Raw genomic sequence first — 20,060 nt, forward strand, 5'->3', positions numbered from 1 at the left:
ATATTTCCCTTTTATTACTATTCATGCTAGCCTGACCTTAAGTTTCTCACTTCCAGAGACTCCCAAAGGGTGGTTAGATTTTTCAGCTATTTTGAGGTACCCATGGTAGTTTAGCTACCTTCTATAAACCATGAACATGCTTGATTCAGTTAGGTGCTTTCAGTCCCTTAAATTCTTAGAAGTTTTATATCATACTTAAGCTGTTATGTCTGTTTTTCATTAACATAGATCAGTTTATTTGCTTTTAAATAAAATGAAGTCTCAATCTTTCAACAAAGTATATTAAAATATATTAAGATAATATAAAAGTACAACATTAATATATTTACCACAAATAATTTTAAAATAAATGGAAGTATGTAATTTTTCATATTTAAGTTTTCAAACAACAGATTGGCAAAGAAGAGGAATGGAGAATTTGAAGTGTGGAAAACATCAGCATAGCTAAAAGACTATCTTCAAATAGAATGTAGCATTTTACATTTAAAAAGTACATAAAAAGCATGTATCTGTATGTTAAAACAACATCCATTAAATTGCTAATTTTTAAGAGTTAAAGCCCTTTCTAATCTGGTCACCTGGAAGAAGGAAGTTTATTATGTTTGTATTAAAATTGGGAAAATGATCTCTGGTAGACAGAATTCTAAGACACTTCAAGTGTTCTGCCCCCTGATATATGTGCCCTATGGAATTCCCTCCTCTTGAGTGTAATGAACCTGTGCGTATGATGGGATGTTATCCCTGTGATTAGATCACCAATCAGTTCAGTTTGACTTGATCAATAGGGAGATTTTCTTGAGTGGACCCGATTTAGTGAGGCAGACCATTGAAAGGAAAGTGAAGCATCAGAAATATGCTCCTGTGTTAGCTTTGAGGACAGCAACTGCCATGCTGTGAAGGCCATGGGATAGAGAACAATGAGTGGCCTCTTAATGCTGAGGGTCTCCATCCTTTAAAATTATAAGGGAATTAATTTTGCCGGTAACCTATGAGTTCGGAGAAGGACTTCACGTCTAAAATGGGATTGCAGTCCCTGCCAAAGCCTTGATTTCAGCCTGTGGAGACACTGGATAGAGGTCCCTACTATTCGAACTATTTTACTGCTTCAGGGCAGGGACTATTTTACAGTAGTGGGGTTCAACTTCTAGAATGTGGCTTCAATGTCAGTTTGGGGTGGAAGAGATTCATTCACAATCTGGAGAAATGTTTCTCCAAGCTGATTAAAAGCAAGGACTGGGAAGACCCCTGTGGTTCCTTGGAGTCCCTTCCTTGAGAATTGGGGGGTTGTAAAGGCTGGCTAAGCAAGGTGAAGGCACCTGAAGTGCATAAATTTGCAAACAGTCTCTTTTCCAATGTCCTTGCTCTTTGCACTAATAGCACAAAGGAGCAGGGTTTTGGGTTCATTAGGAAGCACATCACTTATGGGTCATCGTCCTTGGGTGCAGGGCCCTGACACCCGCTGCTCCTTCCTGGGGGCACACAAGGCCCAAGGCCTTGACTACCATGGTATCCTACAGTCAGGTGCCATGTGTCTGTCCTTCCAATAGATTTCAGGTGTCTGGATAAAAGGCCTGCACATTTCCCAGCATCCCATCATAGGGTCCCAGTACACAATTAGGGAAAGCACCATCCATTTGAAGAAGACAATTCAAAATATCACAAACTTATTTAACCTTCCTCCTTGGCATTCTGTACCCAAGATGTCAAATGTTGTAGAGCTTAACCCAGAACAAGGAGGAGCCCCGAGGAAGGGACACAGGCATCCAGCAGTGGGGCAGGGCTATCAGAAAAAGCAGGGTTTTGGATTCATTAGGAAGCCCTCAATTACTGGACTTGAAGATTAAGAACTTTGGTGGTCTTTTTTTGAGGTGACAGCTAGAGTGTGAGAGAGCTGGTTGGCCAGATTAACTAAATTTGTAGTGGACATAGTTCCCCATTCCATCCTGGTCCTTTTTACTGTAAAGCAAAGATCCTGGTTCACCCCATTAATAAATACAGATTTAAAGCTATGTGGGTAAAAATCAACATTTGAAGGAAGACCAAAATTTTCTTTAAAAGCAATCTGAAGTTGATTACAGTAGTCATGAACAGGTTCATTAAATGTGTTGTGTACAACCTGAATTCTGTTCCAATCAACACGCTTTGGAAGATCCCTAGGAATTGCTCAGTGAAGTCGCCTAGCAATTGCCCAAGCCTGATCGTATCATATATCAGTGGGCTGGTCTCCCAGTTGTTATTCTTAGAGACCTTTCAGGATTTTCCCACTTAATGATTTTCATCCAATGCTGGGCCTGACCTTCACTTACAAGCATATGAACTGGCTTATATGCGTCAGGGAAACCAGGTTGATAAGTTTGTATGACTGTATTAAATTCCTTAGCAAATATGTGAGGCTGAGGATCTTTGGTTACTTTGGGAAAATCTTTGACTGTGGCTCTTAGTTCAGCTTTAGTCCAGGGAATATAAGAAATTAAAGGGTTAAGCTGCTGGGTCCTCAGAAGTCTTAATTTTAAAGGGACAGGTATGTAAAAGTTCAGAGGAAAAGAAAGTAGAGACAGTTTTTGAGAAAAGTAAAAGGGGGATTTGAGGGTATAGAGAAGGCATAGGCAGCATGGAAGGGAAGGAGGAAGATGGTCTCAGTGGTGGATTCTGGCCGCCAGGAGCCAAAGAAGAGAGACAAGATGGTGGCAGAGGCTGAGCCCAAGACAAGGAAGCCAGGGAAGAAAAGCCTTGAGCTTTGGGGGCCTTTTTTATCTTTCTTTAATCATTTGTTTGCCTCAGTTAATCTTAAAATCTTGTTTTGCAGAGAGGCAGTTTTAGGCTTCTGATAATGTTTGGAAGCTTCAAAAACACCAATCACAATAAACATTCCAATAAGTTCTGAAAATTTTAAGCTATCATAATCCAGTTAGGTTTTACGGTTATTAAGTTTGGGGATTTCAAAAGTTCCCCATAATGACCATTGATATTCTGAATTGTTTTTGGTCAGGTTGGTCCATTTATTTAGAAAGGCATATGAGGAAGGATCATCGTTTTTAAACATAAAATCAGCCAGAATCCTTGTAGCTGAGGGCACCCTCAAAATATTTCGATAATTGGAATCCCATTTCTGAGAGGTTTTTCTCTCGAGTAGAAGAACAGTTTTCCAACAGCTTAATAATTTACAGCTCAAATAGTGCAATGCAATCAGCTTTCAAGCTAATCCCAGCCAATTCTAAGGAAATAGCTTAGTCCAAGAAGAGTCATGCCAAAGACTTTTCAGCCAGTTTCCATAGAATGACCCCTATTTCATAAGAATGGGCTGAAGGCTGGACAACTGGTACAATTTTAGTGAAGCAGCCCCTTTTCTTAAAGGAATGGGCCAAAGGTATTTTCAGCCAACTTTGGTTGAAACACTCTGATGTCAAAGTCACACCAAAGTACCAAACAAGTACCCATATACAGAAGAAGGCCTTAACCAGAAAGACAAAACCTTAAAATAGATCCTGAATAAAGCCTGGAGAGCTTCAAATGCAAAGCGTGTGTGAGCTTGGATTCAGGAGAAAGAGATGTGCGTTCAAACACCAGGGTCAGTGAGAAAAGCAGTGAGCAACAGTGGGCTCAATCGCAGGGTATCACACCTATTTGCTCACCAGCCCTGGAGCATTTGTGGGTCTTCACTGGTCCCTGTATGGACCACCAAAATGTTGATCTGAAACAAAGAGACTGCCAGATGTTTCTCCAGCAAAGATAAGTTTATTCAGTATTAGCAGAGAATCACAAGTATCAGCAAGCCATATGCAAGTGCCTGCATGGCAATGGAAGGAGAACAGTTAAAAAGAGAGGAAGAGGAAGTTGGAAGGCTAGAGTAAACAAAGAGTCCATGGCTTTTGATTGGCTGAGTTCTCGCCAGGAAAGAAGAGGAGTCTTTCTTCTTGGGCTCTGCGATTGTCTCAGGGTGTGAGAGCCCACCTCCTTCTGGCCTTCTGACTCTATTTAATTGAGGTTTCTGCTTATCATTTAATTTTTACAGAGTGCTATACATTTGGAAGGCATTAAGTCTGTATTTTGAGGTTGAAAACATAGTAAATGAATGACTAACACACATGTGTTATATATTATACATTATATGAATATCATATAATATATAATTAATCCTCCCTGGGAAGATCATAATAACAGTCTTTCTAAGATTTAAATCATCTAACACCATGTGAAATGAATCCCCCCACTCTCTCTATATATATTTACATGTATATATAAATATATATAAAATAACTGCTCAAAACTCAACAATTCAAAGTGTTAGCCATCTTATGTTTAAGAGAGAAAATATTTGTATGTAACCCAAGTCAGAAGGCAGGAGGGCACCACTTAATAGTTCTGGTTGTGGAACCACGATGAATGGTTTAGAAATGTCAACTCTACCTCTTACTGCCTAGATATTTCTAAGCAAGTCATTTATTCTCTCTGTGCTTCAGTTTCTAAGTCTCTGAAATGGGGATAATACTGACTTCTTGTGTGTTAATTCTTTGAAGGCTGCATGAATTAAAGTGTGTAAAATCTTTGTTTCTTACACATAATAAATGCTTAGAATTAGCTTTACTATATGTCAGGAGGACCTGAAGTGCAGTTATGCAAGATACTACAAATGTTCATTTTTTTGGTTATTTCTAGGGAAATCATACATAAGTTGAAATAATTCTTCTCAAAAACGGAAACTCTAAAAATGAAGGGTTATGTTTCATGCATGCTATGCTTAATTTGTTTTGTCAAGGTTTTTAAAGAAGATGATGTTGATTTTTAATATAAAATTAGTAACTGATTTTTGCTCTATTGTATTTAGTGTTCTTATTTCCCCTTAAAGTTACTGTATCTGTGTGTCTTTTTTTTTTTTTTTTTTTGCCATACACGGGCCTCTCACTGCTGTGGCCTCTCCCGTTGCAGAGCACAGGCTCTGGATGCTCAGGATCTGGACGCGCAGGCCCAGCAGTCATGGCCCACGGGTCTAGCTGCTCTGCAGCATGTGGGATCCTCCCGGACTGGGGCACAAACCCGTGTCCCCTGCATCGGCAGGCAGACTCTCAACCACTGTGCCACCAGGGAAGCCCACTGTGTGTCTTTTAACTACCCTGTTTGGTTTTATCATGTGGTCATATTCCCAGTTTGCTCCATTGTTTATAAAAGTGCCAAACTGAGTTCATCAAAGGAATAATAAATACTCCATATGACATTCATTATTTTGATTTTCAATAAATAGAGTAAATTGCATCCACACTTTGTTCCTCATTTCACTTTGAATTGAAACAGATAGTTTTTCCAATGATTATTCTGTCTTCTTATTGACAGTAACTGGTCTCTTACATGAATGTCAAATAATGGTTCTATTTTATAACCAAAATTGTAATTTTTTATCAAATGCAGGCATCAGGTTATTAAACTGATGATCTCTTTTATGAAAATTGGCATTAATTGGGCAATACAGCAGAGAAAGTACATACTGCCGCTATAGGAGGCAGACTAATGCATTTCCTCACCCCTAGGGTACCCGCGTCCTAATCCCAGGAACCTGTGCATATATTGTGTCACATGGCACAAGGTAATTAAAGTTGCAGGTGGAAATAAATTTGCTGCGCAGTGGACCTTACCATAGGGGGTTATTCTAGATTATCGGGATGGGCCTAATGTTACCACTAAAAAGTAAAAGAGAAATGCAGAAAGGGAAGTTAGAAGGATGCAATGTGAGAAGGATTCAATCTGCCTTTTTGAATTTGGAAAAGGTGGTCTTGATCCAAGGTGTGAGGGGAGCCTCAAGAAGCTGGAAGAGAAAGGGAACAAATTCTCCCCTAGGCCTTGTAGAAAAGAACTCAGTCCTGTCAAGCCCTTGATGTTGCCAGGGGAAACCTGTCAGACTTCTGATCTACAGAGCTGTAAGACACTAAATGTGTCTTGTTTTAAGTCACTCTTTGTAGTATTTGTTACAACAGCAATAGAAAACCAACACGGTGCCCATCTTCTGAGGGGTACCCTCCTAGCTGTCTCATAGTCCAAGCAGACTGGGTGCAAATCGAGCACCTATGACCACAGACAACACTTAATTTTTAGACAGTGTATTTGGCTGAGGAGGAATATTTCCTGAGCCTCCGTTACAGAAATGTTACGAGTGTGACAACCAGTCTACCGACAGGACTGCATACAGCTGTTGAGGCCAATTTTATAAAACCCCAAGCCACTTCCTTTTCAGGAAAAAAAAATGTTAGCTTAACATATCACATGAATCTATTTTATATACTTTGATAGTTTTCACAATAATTTTAAATTTTACTCAAATTGTGATAAACATCATACAGTTTTCCATTTTCTGCTTGACAACTTAGAGATAGGGTCCCTAGATCCATTGTTCAAAATGCTGTATATGTATATATATGTATATATATGCTGTATATGTATATATATGTATATATATGCTGTATATGTATATATAGATATATAGATAGATATAGATTTACATATTTAAATTATATATATTTTAGCCTTTTGAAAACAGGAAAAAAAGAGGCAACATTTGGGTTTAGTTTTAGAAATATATGGCTATATTCACTTATGAATTTGCCCTACTGAATTGTAATGTGCTTTTTCTTCCTTCCGTCCTTTCACAAGAACATTCTTGCTTTGCTTGCCAGCATTTGAAAAGGAATGAAAGAATTAGTTCATAAGGTGTGAAGCAATAGGAAATTCCTTCCTAAAGTTGTCATGTTATCTTTCTGGCCACCTGGCTTATGTTCTGACATGAGAGAGACCAGTTTAGTTTATGTAAAGCTTGAACACATCAGTTCTTCAAGAGAAGGCTAAGAATCTAAAGGAAGTACTTCACTGCTTCACAGACAAGTACTTCACAGACAAGAAATTACTGTGACCTTGACTACATGTTTCATTAATAGTGAACTATTTTCATTTCAAGTGTATTTTTATATTAAAGCAGCAGGTTGTGTTGAACGTGAAACCACGGAGAGAAAATGTGACATATTTAAGGATTGTCACTTTTCATTATTGTAACTACTGAGACTATTTGGTTTATTTCCAGAATGACAATGTGGTACGTATTAGAAAAAGCAACCTAAAATGTGGCAAACATGTTTTAAAAAGGTTTACTTTTAAACTTTTTAAAAATATTTTTTTCATCTATCAGATAAAGCACTGGCTTATGAGTAATTATTTTAATTTTTCTCATTTATCATCTCTCTCCTCTCCCTTAAAGAAGCACTACTAACCAAATTCATAATGGGTTAGTATATTGCTTCCTGCTGCATTAAAATGTGGCATGTGGCATGGAATCGACAAATTTAAAATTCTTACAAAATGGGGATAATACAAGCAGGAGTCAACACACATAATTCTTACCATGTGAAGGCACTGTTTTAAGCATTGTTTATGTACTAATTCACTTAATTGTCACAAAAGGTCAGAATATCGTGCTTGCATTTTACACAAGACAGGTGAAGTAACTTAACCAGAGTCCCATAGTGGATCTGGTAAGCATAACAATGTTGCTAATAGAGAAATTTTCTTTTTTTTGCTTTTACCAAAGCTTATATTAAAATTAGTTTGGCTCTTTGGTTGCAAATAACAGAATAAATTCAAGAAAGAAAAGGCAAAACAGTAAAAAATACATATATTTTAAGGGCATAGTAGCATCTCATGGAACACAAGGATAGGAGGTCCTAAAAAAGACATTGAAACCATGCAATAAGAAGCACTGAGAATCTTTATTTCCACCTTTCATTTCTTATCTTTCTCTTCTGCTGCTTTAGTCTGTCTTCTCTATAGACTAGTCTTTTCTGTTCCCTTATCTTCATGGTCCATAGAAACTAGCCACCATAACTCTCATGACCCGTCTCTTCACTCCATGACCAATCCATATGAAGCTTGTCCTAATTATATATTCTTATGCTGAGAAATTAGATTGGTCAAACTTAGCTTAGGTACCCATCTCTGTCAAAACATTTCTACTGTTAATAACTTCATTTTGAAATACCTTGAATATAAGAAGTAGAAGAGGGGCAATTGACTAGAAAATTCCATAATTTAACTGGAATCTTCCAATATAAACTAATATATTTTAATATGCTAATGTATAAATTATATATTGTTAATTCAAACTCATGTGATACCAACGAGAGGCTGATCATCTCTTTCTATGCAAATTATATGACTAAACAAAAGAACATCAAAACTAGAATAAGAAGCTCTTCTTTGGCTTCCAACTCCCCTCTAACAAGCACACACAAAGGCTTTCCACAGAGAAACTCAATAATATGAAGAATATTTATATTGATTATATTAAATTGATATACACTTGATTGATACACATTTTTGTAATGCATTTTGGAATAAATATCGCTAAGTGTGAATAAGCAATTCACTAAAATCCCGTGATTCTTTATTCTCTGTTCTTTGGTTATATGGAAATTCTTGATTTTTTTAAAAAATGAATTCCATTATTACATATATATGATAAAACATAAGCAGGTGTAATTGGAACAGACCATTTATGGTACTTCCTTCTACACAAGTATCATAAATATTTGAACAGTATCTTCCTGACTAGATACTGTTGGAAGCTTACTATGAAAAAACTAAATTCTGCTAAAACATAAATCTTATGGATTTGGGGGCTTGCAACACACTCTAGAAGACTCTCAGTGGCCAAAAATAGTGCTAAGCTTATGGGAATGGTAGGGTTCTCTGTGGGGTGGAGGGATTAATTGTGTCAGTACCAGCAGGAGATAAGACCATGGCCATGGGATGGTCCCATATCAGCAGAAGGAAGTGAAAGTTCTCTCCGAGGGAAAGCATCATTAATTTAGGCCCCAGGTTTCCACAGTCAGATATCACACACACACACACACACACACACACACAATCACCACGAACAAGAATCTGTGGGGCAAAAAAGCCACAGCAGATTTAGACTCATGGACTTCAATGTTGACATTTCAAGAAATGAATATAAATTAACTTTAAACTCTATGAGGAGAAAAAGGTAGAATAATGAAAGTGAGCCAGCAGCAAGTAAACAAGGGGGAAAACCCCCCACAAAGTACTATATGGATTATATTATTATTTTTAAAAATGAAAAATAAGTAAAATGAAACAATATATTGTTTAACTGTAAACGTGATACAATATAAATAAAAAGGCCAAGGATGATAAGTTTAAAATTCAGGTTGTTATTACATCTTGACTGGGAAGGGGGCTATCAGGGATTTGGAATCCTGAAAGAGGAAAGTGTTACATGGAGAGTGATAGGGTCCCTTGTAGTAAGTTGCAGTTCTTAAATTGTAGGTTCGCAGGTACTCTTTTATGCTTCAAAACATATAGGCATGCCACAAATATTTTGTATATAAATATCAAATATTTAAAAATAATAAATAAAACTCTGAAAAAGGAATATATTAATTATATAGGCTAATATAAAATTAAATACTGTTTTATAAACTAACTTTAAACTTTGTACTTTAGATTACACAGGAACACAGGGTCTAAATGGGTGTCTCCCGGGGAGCCATATATTCCTGAAGGTCCTGAAAATTTCTCTTATTTCTTCTCCCACTCTTCCTCCTCCCTCTCCTCCTTCTTCTTGGTGGTTCCCATGAGAAAAATTTAAGTGTCTTCATTTACTTCAATTTTAAGTTTAAACAATGTAGTATATTCTGCATTATTTCAATGGTTACCTTAGAGCTACACAGTTAATTACAACTATAATGGCAATATTACAGAATGAATTCAGTAAGTGGATTTATTTTATGATTTGTTAAGTCAATGAATCATTTTACTTTTTAATGGTTTCAGGTTAATGAAAAAGAATGGAGGCTGAGGAAAAAATAAATAAAATATTCTTGCTAAGCTAAGGTCATGGGACCTCATGGTATAAGTCACTTTAGAGTAGTTTGAATAATAACACTAAAATTGATTCCAGAATGGAATCATCACATACCTAAAACTAGAATAAGTATGTGGAATTCAAAAAACCCATGTTGGTGTGGCAAAATTGTTCTTGTATTTTAAGAGGTGATTTAGTTTCAGCAAAACATTATCTGCTACATTACATCAATTTGTTATCTAATTCCTCAATATTTAATGTACTTTAAATTTAGTAATTTTTTTGGTTTTGTAGTTGTGTAAATAGTATAATAGTTTCTTACTAGTTTCATGTTTGTGTATATTTAATTGACTTTAAATAATTTGTCATCACTGAAAGACTTTTTTTAAAATTAAACGTATGAGTAGTTTAACATGGTTGAGATCACCAGATTAAATCTGGAAAAGCTCCATTAATTTTCAAGAGTGGGGTATTTCTGTTGACTTGACTTCTCATTTCAAAATCTGAGGGACTCATAATTAATAGAATAAAAATGCCCAGCTCAAATCCCCATTATTACTAAAAGGAAATTAAGCCAATACTATTAGGTAGCAGGCAAGGAGGCAAACATGTTTTATGCTCCTACATTGAACATCATATAATGTCACTTTTAAAACTTTTTATAAGAAAATTTGGAAGATGTTATATGAACTTCTCATTAGAAAAGTATTATAACTAGTTCTGTAAAATATGACTAATATTTTATATTCTTGCACAACATTCTAGCTCACTGAATTTAGCCTGTTACATTTCAAGATATTCATGTTTATTTTTATGAATTGATGAATGAATGAACAAATGATCAAATAAGTGAACAAATCCTGCAGGAATCTATTTTATATCTTCAACATCACTCTCTTTCAACAGAAGATGTATTCCAGGATACTAAGTGTCAGAAACTGATTGCCTCTTTTGGTCTATGGCCTGATTCTTTCATGCTTCCTTTAATCTCTTCGTGTTTTCTTGCTCAGATGCTTCTTATTAGTGCATCTGGATATAATTAAGTATCTAAGATGCCTTCTGAAGCCAGTGTCATTTCACTATTATATAATAAAGACTTTAAGTAGAACAGCTTAAGTTTGACTCTGATGTGCAATAGATATGACATTCCAAAGATGAATCACCATTTGAAGAATCTACAAAGAAAGTTTAAAATAATTAAAATAAGTTGATCTTAGTGTTTTGAATCCTTTCACCTCAAGTATATAAGGGATGAAGAGAAATAAAGGAGAGAGGGTTTTGGGGGAGAAGATATTGGGAGGAAAATATTTTTTAATAAAAATGTGATGTGATATTCTCTACCTCCCCTCCTCCAGGTAGGATGTGATATTCCTTCCCTCCCCTTCTCCCTCTCTCTGCTTAAACATTCATGGGGGGTGCAGGCTCTCACAGGGATCTATAGAAAGCTTAATACATTACGCCTTCAATTGGGAGGCAGGGTGGACTAGGATCTGACTCTCACCTTGGAACTCTTGTAAAAGAAAAAGGACTTAATAACTCTTCGGAGAGTGATGCTATTTTGGGGTCGACCTACATACTCCCTGGATACGTCCTAACAATGGATGAATGCCTGTAGGGTTCCCTCCTAGCTGATGTGAAGTGCGTAGAGAGCAAGCCATCCTGACTTCTGTCCAAGAGCGCCACCTGGAGTCACGGAGGGAATGAAGCAGCAAGAAGCTGAAGATGCATATTCAGAGCTCAGGAAAGAGTGGCAAAGGGCCACCTAGAACAAAGTCAAGAGAAAGGCAGGGGGGAGAGAGGTGGCCTGCAGAGAATGTCAGAAGAACTCAGAAAAGAAACCCTTGCAAAATATGTCAGGAAATTCGAGCTGAATGATGGTTAAAGTAAGAACTGTCCTTACCTTGAAAACAGCACCTAGAAAAGAGGGCAGGGAAGGAGTTGTTTGTGAGAGGAGTTTAGATGAATAAATAGACAAGCCAACTATACCATTTGTAATCTTGAAGGCATCCAGCCTAAAAAAGGCTGGTGTTAATATGAAGTCATAAAATACGTTATTAAATCAAAATTCCTCGTGGTGATGAATATCTTGGACTAAACATTCTAATTACTGAATTGTGTCTGTGAACAATTTAAAGTATCCCTAGAACAAATTTTACCTAAGAGTGGGCAGGAGAACCCTGGCAATTACCACACTAGGTATATTTTAAAGGGGCAATGGGTGATCAAAGTAAATTTGCATTTTGGATACATCAAAAAGAGTTGTTCAACCTCCAGGTTACATAAGAAAATGTAAAACTTTTCTTAAAAAGCTAATTCAGTTCTCTAAACTGTCAAAATAAGGGGCTGTGTTCTTTGACAAGTTTGCATTTGGTTTTATTTCTATTTCCTCTATTTCTTTTGGATTTATTGCCCAAATTCTGTGTCTTGACCAGAGCTGAGAGTGAGGGCAAATATCACTATCACAAAAATTCTGTTTCTAAGAATAAATAGGAAATTTTAACAAACATTTGTTATTATCACAACTTAACTTTTAAACATTTTAACAGTTAAGTATTCAAAGCTTAATGTTATAGCAAAGAACAGCAACTTCCTCACTGTCACCTGCCAGATTCCTGTTGTAGACACTGTAATGCACTTTTGAAATATTAGACGCTCATTTTCAGCTAAGGTCAGGGAGAAGCAAGTTTTTTTTTTTTTTCTTTCCTCCTTTATAGTGAGTGTCTGAGGTTGTCTTATCTTTTCTTTAACTTATGGATTTGGAGATATCTTCCATGGTGAGATACAGTTTCATTTAAGCAATCTGACAAGTTAAAACTTTATACACTGCTTGCCGAAGAGACCATCTGAATACGTTTCCAAGCAGAGTTAATGCTGTCACTTTCAGTTGTTTGTTTTAAATTTCTTTTATATTTGCTCCACTTGCTGCTTTAAAAAATCACCTGAGTACTCAGTCATAGGTGTATAAATTTGGCAATGGTGCCACTTAATTGTTTATCAAGAAAAAAAATCATCTGAATTTTCATCTACATTTCTGCTTTCACTACACACCCATTAACTTTAACATCATTGCTACAAAAGATATGTATTTACAGTAGGTCTCATGAAAGAAGTGCACATATTTTGGAGATATATCAATATCATATTTCATCAGCAGCTACCAGCAGTTGAATGACTTCTTGTATAAGTGTGCATCAGTTGTTATTGAGCTCTGCAGTGTTAGTATTGCTGTTTTCAAAGTAACATATTTAAGATTTCTATTGCTCAAGCAGCCTTTTCACACTGTAATAGCAGCTATTACATCTTGTTTGAACATTTTGTGAAAATATGACAAGATACTTACAAAATGTTTTCCATGTCATTAGGTTTACATAGGGCTAAGGAATATGAGGAAGATAGATTGGTTACCAGCTGGCTTACAAACAGTATTTTTACTTTCTCTTTTGCTGTGATATAATTGTTTTATGAACACATAACTGCAGCATGTAAACAAAACAACATATATGCTTTTGATACTTGGATTTATCTTTATCATATTTATCTCATTGTGACAGAAAACTGATTTTCCATTCTATAAATTTTTTTCAATCATGTTGCCATGTTGTTAGTTGAGTAACATCCTGAAATCTCTCATCAAGCAAGTAAACAGAAACTCAAGTTAATCGTAAAATCAACTCAAGTTGATGACGCTTTCTACATAAAAATTCCTTCTCCATTTCATAATATCTGATGTGTTATAAATTTAAATAGCACAGTTTATTATATAACTAACGTTAGGTAAGAATTTTTGTGCTACTGCAGTAATTTGAAGAAAACATCGTGGTAGCACAGGGGAACCAGGAACAAAAAATGTACTGGTGATGGAAAACTTTTGAGGGAGGGGGTATTTTAATTTGGTCAAAAAGAATGAGTAAGAGTTTTACAGACTAAAAGCTATAAAATGATTTGGCTCTGCCCTTCCTCCCTCTTTCCCTCCTTTGTTTCCCTTCATTCTTTTTATAAACTGTACCGTTGGTTTGGGTTTTCCAAAGTTTCCAGATGTCTATGAATAACTAGGGATTCTTCCTTCATGATAGGAGTATGTGTTATGAATGTCAGGCATAGTGTCTCAAAAAGAACATTGAGTATTCTCATTTCTTTTCTCATTTCTTTTACTGTTTGTAAAAGAATCGATTTAAAACAAATTTACTATACATGGTTATTTATATTTCACGATAAAAATGATCGTCTCTGGTGACTGTCAAATTGTGTCCAAATCCTGGTCTCACTACATAGCAGTTACGTGATTTTATGCTATTTTCATTTTGTTAACAGAGGAAAATAATGGCATTTACTTGATAGAGTTATTGTGAAGCTAGCCCTCGTCCCTGCTGTCGTGAAGAAGCAGGCCAAGAAGGTGGTAAATCCCCTGTTTGAGGAAAGGCCAAAGAATTTTGTCACTGGGTGGGACATCCAACCCAAAAGGCACTTCACCTATTTGTGAAATGGCCAAGTTGCATTGAACTGCAGTGGCAAAGGACTATCCTCTATAAGCAGTTGAAAGTGCCTCCTGCAGTTAACCAGATCACCCAGTTAACCAAGCCTTGGATAGCCAAACAGCTACACAGTTGCTAAAGCTGGCCCACAAGTACAGATCAGACAGAAAGCAAGAGATTGTTGACTCCACCTGAGAAAAAAGCTGCCAGCAAAGGGGATGTCCCCACTAAGAGGCCACCTGTTCTTCGAGCAGGGGTTAATACTGTGCCCACCTTGGTGGAGAACAAGAAGGCTCAACTGGTAGTGACTGCACGTGATTTGGATCCCATTGGGCTGGTTATCTTCCTCCCTGTCCTGTATCTTAAAGTGGGTGTTTCCTACTGCGTTATCAAGGTCAAGGCCAGGCAGGGGCATCTAGTCCACAGCAAGACCTATCACCATCACCTTCACACAAGTTAACTGAGAAGACAAAGGATCTCTGGCTAAGCAGGCGGAAGCTATCAGGACCAGTTACAGTGACAGATATGATGAGGTCCGCTGTCACTGGGGGAGGCAATGTCCTGGGTCTGAAATTGGTGGCTCACATTGCCAAGCTGGAAAAGGCAAAAGGCAAGGAACTGGCCACCAAACTGGGCTTAATATATACTGTTGAGTTTTCTGTACATAAAATACAAATTCTCCTTTAGCCAGTATTGATTGAGAAAAAAAAAAAAAAAAACTAGCATAGAGTATTTCCATTAACACATATGGCTTACACATGTTAAAATAATCCATTGGTTTATTTTATGAATTTATTTGTTTGTTTGTTTTTGTCTGCGTCGGGTCTTCATTGCTGCGTGTGAACTTTCTCTAGTTGCAGCGAGTAGGGGCTACTCTTTGTTGTGGTGTGTGGGCTTCTCATTGCGGTGGCTTCTCCTGTTGCAGAGCACAGGTCTAGGTGCATGAGCTTCAGTAGCTGTGGCTCATGGGCCCTAGAGCACAGGCTCAGTAGTTGTGGTGCACTGGCTTAGTTGCTCCGTGGCATGTGGGATCTTCCTGAACCAGGGCTTGAACCCATGTCCCCTGCATTGGTAGGCAGATTCTTAACCACTGCACCACCAGGGAAGTCCCAAAAAATAATCAATTGATTTCTAACTTCCGTGTATATGCAATTTTTGATATTCACTTCCCTGGTTCTTCATTTTAGATCAAGAATTATACCCTTCTCCCTTTTATCTTTCTCACGTGTTCTTTTTTTTTAAGACTTTAATAAATAAATAAATTTATTTAGTTAGTTAGTTTATTTTTGGCTGTTTTGGGTCTTCACTGCTGCGCGTGGGCTTTCTCTAGTTGCAGAGAGCAGGGGCTACTCTTCCTTGCGGTGCGCGGGCTTCTCTTGTTGTGGTGGCTTCTCTTGTGGAGCACCGGCTCTAGGCGCACAGGCTTCTGTAGTTGTGGCTCGTGAGCTCTAGAGCGCAGGCTTCGTAGTTGTGGCGCACGGGCAGTAGTTGCTCCGCGACATGGGGATCTTCCCAGACCAGGGCTCAAACCCGTGTCCCCTGCATTGGCAGGCGGATTCCTAACCACTGTGACACCAGGGAAGTCCCCTCACGTATTCTTTACAAAAGCTTACACTGTGCTTTTCAATATCATTTCAAGAAAGTACTTATTTCTCAACAGTCATTCAGTATGCAGAGATGCAGTAGACTCTTGACTCTAAACCTGTAATTTGTCTGCATTTAAAAAATACTAGAGGCTAATATTTTTACTTTCAATAAAAGCAATGTCACCTTGTTTTTCTATAGAACCATTAAAAGGTCTCTATCAGCATCTTTACCAAAGATGCTTCCCTGTCCTTGTAATTTGTGCTTCAAATACTTTGCTGATTGTGCGTTCACTCAGATGATATTTTGAGTCCCATTTATAGTAGATCTTTGACTGTCCTTTAAACTAGGTGTAAATCTGTTTTGCCCCTAAATGTAAAACATTTGGGAAATGTTAATCCCGAACACTCCTTGTCACTGTTCTCTTTCACACTTCCATTGCATTGTGCCGTTAGAAACGGGAAGAGTTGAATGTGTGTGTGTGTGTGTATACATATATACATATATATATATATATATATATATATATATATATATGAATGTAGATAAATTAACTCTACAGGTTTTTAAGAAATTTGTATTTAGTGAGAAAGAGAAAGAAAGAGACAAAAAATTAATTCAAGAAGCTCATACCATTACGTGTCATGCTGTAGAGTGGTGATAAATGCTGTGGGGATATAGGAAGCAGAGAGGACAATAAGTAGTGACAGAGAGTTGCTATTTTTCACTAGAACTGACAAAGTACTCCTCTCAGATAAAGTCACTTTTAAATAAAACCTTGATGAAAAGGAGGGAATAGCTATGTGACTCTTTGAGGCTCCAGCATTCCAGGTAGAGGAAACAACGAGTACAAGTCCTTGAGGTAGGAGCATGATTAGGAGACTGTTCAAAAAACACAAGGAGAGTGTTTCCCTGGTGGCGTAGTGGTTGAGAGTCCACCTGCCGATGCAGGGGATGCGGGTTCGTGCCCCGGTCTGGGAAGATCCCACATGCCGCGGAGCGGCTGGACCCATGAGCCATGGCCGCTGAGCCTGCACGTCCGGAGCCTGTGCTCCACAACAGGAGAGGCCACAACAGTGAGAGGCCCGCATACCGCAAAAAAAAAAAAAAAAAAAAAAAAAAATACAAGGAGAATAATATGGCTGGAACTTAGTAACTAATAAAGATGATAGCAGTTTAAGTCAATGTCAGCCAGGTGGAGAAGGTGTGAGAGACAGTTCTTCCTGAATGTATTGAATTGAGCACCTCTGCTTTTGACAAATTTCTGTGTGTGTGTATATATAAAATAGGCGATTGAAATATGACACCCCAAAATATGCTCCTTATTTTGAGCTGAAGGCATTTGAAGTTCAACAGATGAGAAAGAAGCTTTCCCAGAGTTTCCCTTATCTGACTAAACCTTTGAGATATGAGGATTGCCATATATCCCCTTTCCTGGGAAGTTTCAAGACCACAGTGAAGAGGAAAAGTTGGCACTGAAATGGACCAGCATAAACATTACTCCATTAATTTCCCTCATATGTTTCCCTTCACAGTTTGCCACATTGGAAGCCTAAAGTCTTTTCTTTCGTCTGTCACTGCTCTACACATTTATCATTAACATTTTAGATAAGCTAAATTTCTAACCATTCCTTTAAGTTACTCATCACTGAGTTTCTCCTGCAAGGATGCACACTACACACAATAGTAGACCTCCATTTGTTTTTTCTCTTGTTAATCTGTCTTTTGTCAGTCTAATTCACAGGGTCCCAGCCAGAGAAACTAGGAGGGTGGAGGAAAAAGGATTTTTTTCCTTCTCTACATTTTTTGCCATCTTTAAATGAAAACCATAGATTGTTCAACCAATGTATGCATAGTGTTTTTAAAGGTAATATACTATACTAACAGTAATATGAAGGAAAAATAAAAATAAAGTAACCTATAAAAGTATGCATTTCAATACAAAGGCACAACTATAATTTATGACACAATAAAGCTGCTAGATGCTTGCCCTCATATGTAGAATTACTGTGACCCTTGCAGCTATGCCTGTAGTCTGTATTGGCAACTCAACACTACAGACACTTTGGGTTATGGCTTTGTGATTGCTCAAAAAAGTGAACAATGCTTGCTTGGCAAAGTTTTGATGAAAACACAGTCCTAACTTCAGCTGATTTACATAATTTTTGTCTTCTGTGAATGGGAAAGTAATTTACATTTAAAGTGGTGTTTGGGTCTAAGCCAGACAATAAAAAAATACTGAAACATGCAGGGCAATTCTTTGTTGTATGGTATTGTCTTTGAATTTCAGAACTCCTGCTCTCTTACCTTACCAAATACAGTGTGTCACAGTCAGTGGGATAAATAAAGCACTTCGAAAAATTTCCAAAATTCTCCCTTGCATCTTGAGAAAGATCTTAGTTTTAGTCTATTCTAAGTGTAATGGGAAACTGTTGTAGTCTTTTTTTTTTAAACATCTTTATTGGAGTATAATTGCTTTACAATGGTGTGCTAGTTTCTGCTGTATAACAGAGTGAATCAGTTATACATATACATATGTTCCCATATCTCTTCCCTCTTGCATCACCCTCCCTCCCACCCTCCCTATCCCCCCCCTCTAGGTGGTCACAAACCAAGGAGCTGATCTCCCTGTGCTATGCGGCTGCTTCCCACTAGCTATCTATTTTACGTTTGGTAGTGTGTATATGTCCATGCCACTCTCTCACTTTGTCACAGCTTACCCTTCCCCTTCCCCATATCCTCAAGTCCATGTTCTAGTAGGTCTGTGTCTTTATTTCCATCTTACCCCTAGGATCTTCATGACCGTTTTTTTTTTCTTAGATTCCATATGTATATGTTAGCATACGGTATTTGTTTTTCTCTTTCTGACTTACTTCACTCTGTATGACAGACTCTAGGTCCATCCACCTCACTAAAATAGCTCAATTTCGTTTCTTTTTATGGCTGAGTAATATTCCATTGTATATATGTGCCACAGGCAATCTTGAGAACGAAAAATGGAGCTGGAGGAATCAGGCTCCCTGACTTCAGACTATACTACAAAGCTACAGTAATGAAGACAGTATGGTACTGGCACAAAAAACAGAAATATAGATCAATGGAACAGGATAGAAAGCCCAGAGATAAACCCATGCACATATGGTCACCTTATCTTTGATAAAAGAGGCAAGAATATACAGCGGAGAAAAGACAGCCTCTTCAATAAGTGGTGCTGTGAAAACTGTACAGCTACATGTAAAAACATGAAATTAGAACACTCCCTAACACCATACACAAAAATAAACTCAAAATGGATTAAAGACCTAAATGTAAGGCCAGACACTATCAAACTCTTAGAGGAAAATGTAGGCAGAACACTCTATGACATAAATCACAGCAAGATCCTTTTGGACCCACCTCCTAGAGAAATGGAAATAAAAACAAAAATCAACAAATGGGACCTAATGAAACTTCAAAGCTTTTGCACAGCAAAGGAAACCATAAACAAGACCAAAAGACAACCCTCAGAATGGGAGAAAATATTTGCAAATGAAGCAACTGACAAAGGATTAATCTCCAAAATTTACAAGCAGCTCATGCAACTCAATAACAAAAAAACAAACAACCCAATCAAAAATGGGCAGAAGACCTAAGTAGACATTTCTCCAAAGAAGATATACAGATGGCCAACAAACACATGAAAGAATGCTCAACATCATTAATCATTAGAGAAATGCAAATCAAAACTACAGTGAGATATCATCTCACACTGGTCAGAATGGCCATCATCAAAAAATCTAGAAACAATAAATGCTGGAGAGGGTGTGGAGAAAAGGGAACCCTCTTGCACTGTTGGTGAGAATGTAAACTGATACAGCCACTATGGAGAACAGTATGGAGGTTCCTTAAAAAAACTAAAAATAGAACTCCCATATGACCCAGCAATCCCACTACTGGGCATATACCCTGAGAAAACCAGAATTCAAAAAGAGTCATGTACCACAATGTTCATTGCATCTCTATTTACAATAGCCAGGACATGGAAGCAACCTGAGTGTCCATCGACAGATGCATGTTGTAGTCTTTTGAAGAAAAATGACATGATCAGATTTGTATTTTAAATGAATCATTCTGTTGATTAAATGTTAAGCTTTAGAACATGA

The 20,060-nt window shown here is 37.4% G+C and overlaps 1 pseudogene across 1 annotated transcript in view; it reads left to right on the plus strand.

Moving 5' to 3' along the window:
• LOC309805414 (large ribosomal subunit protein eL8-like) overlaps positions 1-15,084 on the plus strand; it is an 84,945-nt pseudogene extending 69,861 nt beyond the window's left edge. Inside the window, exons 2-3 of the transcript in view lie at positions 11,340-11,473; positions 14,201-15,084. The product of the transcript in view is annotated as a large ribosomal subunit protein eL8-like (transcript). The remainder of the gene's footprint in view (positions 1-11,339; positions 11,474-14,200) is intronic.
• Positions 15,085-20,060: the final 4,976 nt, after the last annotated feature.

This window comes from Mesoplodon mirus (assembly GCF_964341445.2).
Source record: "Mesoplodon mirus genome assembly, chromosome: 5".
NCBI classification, from domain to species: Eukaryota; Metazoa; Chordata; class Mammalia; order Artiodactyla; family Ziphiidae; genus Mesoplodon; species Mesoplodon mirus.